Source organism: Micromesistius poutassou (genome assembly GCF_964030765.1).
Source record: "Micromesistius poutassou genome assembly, chromosome: 17".
Classification (NCBI taxonomy): domain Eukaryota; kingdom Metazoa; phylum Chordata; class Actinopteri; order Gadiformes; family Gadidae; genus Micromesistius; species Micromesistius poutassou.
The window spans coordinates 11246549-11249048 of NC_140287.1; positions in this window are offsets into that span (position 1 = coordinate 11246549).

The following is a 2500-nucleotide window of genomic DNA, read 5'->3' on the forward strand; positions in this document are numbered from 1 at the left end:
GAGAGAGAGAGAGAGAGAGAGGGGAGGGAGGGAGAGAAAGAGTGAGAGAGAGAGAGAGACAGAGAGAGAGAGAGAGAGAGAGAGAGAGAGAGAGAGAGATTTTTATTTTTTCCAAACAGGAACTATAAACATATTTCTTTCTGCTCATCAGGGGCATTTGAGGTGTTGGTCCATCGGATCAATGAAAGAGGAATCAAACATTCACCTACTGAACCATTTATTGATTGTTCTACTTTATAGTCGGTGCAAGAAAACAAAGGGCAGTAAGCCACCAAGCAGAGAGCGGAGAGTGTGAGCAGAAACGGGCAATGCAGTGGGAGAGAGCGCAGTGTGGATGACGAGATGTAAACAAGGGACGTGTGATCACAGCTCCCCGCGGGGGGCCAGCGGAGCAGCGGGCGTCGGGGCGCCCTGACCCCGTCTCCTCCCGGGTCACATGTGGCTCAAGGGACGGCTCCTCCGCCCAGCAGGAGCTCAGGCTCATCTTAAACCCCTTAAGGCCACCTGGGTGAGGAGCCAGCGTGTGTGTGTGTGTGTGTGTGCGTGTGCGTGCATGCGTGCGTGCGGACTAAGGGCCAAGACATGCTCAGGTAGAGCAGCAGGGCATCTTAGATGAGGATCTCACATGTTGAACAATAGACCCCCCCTCTATCCACCACACACACACACACACACACACACACACACACACACAGATGTATTGTCTCCTGCTTGCTTGCGGACCGTGTTAGCCTCATGCCCTGTGGCAGCTAGCGCTTCTAAAGCTACCTCTAGCTGCTAGAGGTAGCTTTAGCAGAGCTAGCTGCTAGAGGTAGCTTTAGCAGAGTACTAGAGGTAGCTTTAGCAGAGTAAACTCTAGAGGTAGCTTTAGCAGAGTAAACTCTAGAGGTAGCTTTAGCAGCGCTGGCTGGTTAAGTAAAAGCCCCGCTCATTATGCTGACCGGTTGGTAGCTGATCAGCGAGCTGCTTACGGGCCTTCTGTGTGTGCTGCCTCGCTGCCACCCCCCCCCGACCGGCCTGTGTGTCTGCACGCGTGCATGCGCGGCACACACGTGTGTCAGCGTGTGTTCTGTGTGTGATACTCAGTGGGCGTACCGGCCTGAACCGCCTGCTTCTCTGATCCCCGTATTCCATCAGAGCCTAACCGAGACCCCAAGACAGAGGGTTCAGCCTCTCTCCATTTAAGAGAGAGAGAGTGGTGTGTGTGTTGTGTGTGTGTGTGTGTGAGTGGGTGTCTACGTGTGTGTTTGTGAGCGAGAGGGAGAGCAGGGTGGGGGTCTCCATGGTGACAACAGATGCAGCTGCTGCAGAGAGTGATTTGAACGTCGGCAGCAGAAGCCCTGTGTGTGTGTGTGTGTGTGTGTGTGTGTGTGTGTGGTGTGTGTGTGTGTGTGTGTGTGTGTGTGGCAGGAGGGGCCCCAGTGAGAACCGTAAACACCAGCAGGCCATGACTTCCACAAATAGCTCTCTTAGAAATAAAACAGCGCTAGGGCTTGTGTGTGTTTGCATGTGTGTGTGTGTGTGTGTGTGTGTGTGTGTGTGTGAGTGTGTGCGTGCGTGTGTGTGTTTGTGTGTTATCACAACAAGCCATCAACTCAAACACACGCTACCATGCAGAGTGCTAATACTTACATACACAGAGTACATGATGCATCGTTTTGAAAACAACATCTCATGTTGATCACGTTTGACACAATGGAGACATGAAAAGATTAAAATTGCATGATGTGCAAACATCACATTCATGCTCAGAAATGTGTAATTACGCACATCAGCATGAGCCGTCCTCCTGTCTCTCTCCGCTCTGCAGCGTATCCCATCGCCCCGCCATAATCCCGGCCTGACAGCCCCCTGCCAAGGCTCTCTCAGCCCCGCTGCGAGTCCAGAATGCCACCTAGATTCAGACGTCTCGCCGGCGGCCCGCTGTAATCCCTCCTTTATGAGGAGGACGGGCCGTCAGCTCTCCAGCAGCAGGCGGACCCACGCCCGCAGGCTGTGATCGCCCCACCGTCTCCTGAGACCACCGCTTTCCCCCTCGTCCCCTCTCTCGTTTTGGGACCACCCATGCGACTGTGTGACCGACCCAGATGCCACCGCTGGACACAGCCCCGGAACCCACGCTCAATCATCCTCTCCTCCTCCTCCAATTCTCCTTCTTCTCCTCCTCCTCCTCTCCTCTCCTCCTCCTCCTCCTCCCAGGGGCTGGTTTCCAATATTATTTATGGAGCGACTTGCTTTAGCCTTTTAAGCTGGCTTTTTCCAGGCTAAATCCCCTCCCCCCCGGCCAACCCAACCCCCCCCACCCCACCCCTGCCACCAAAAAAACATATGGACGACTATACCTCAATCAGTGGTGCAGCGTTGTGTGTGTTTGTTTAGTTGTGTGTGTGTGTGTGTGTGCGCTCACTAATATTAGACTAATCCCTGGTGATTATGGGAGTGGTTATTAGGATGAATATGGCAGCGGGGCTGGGTCATTCTGAGTTGAGCCCGGGTGGTG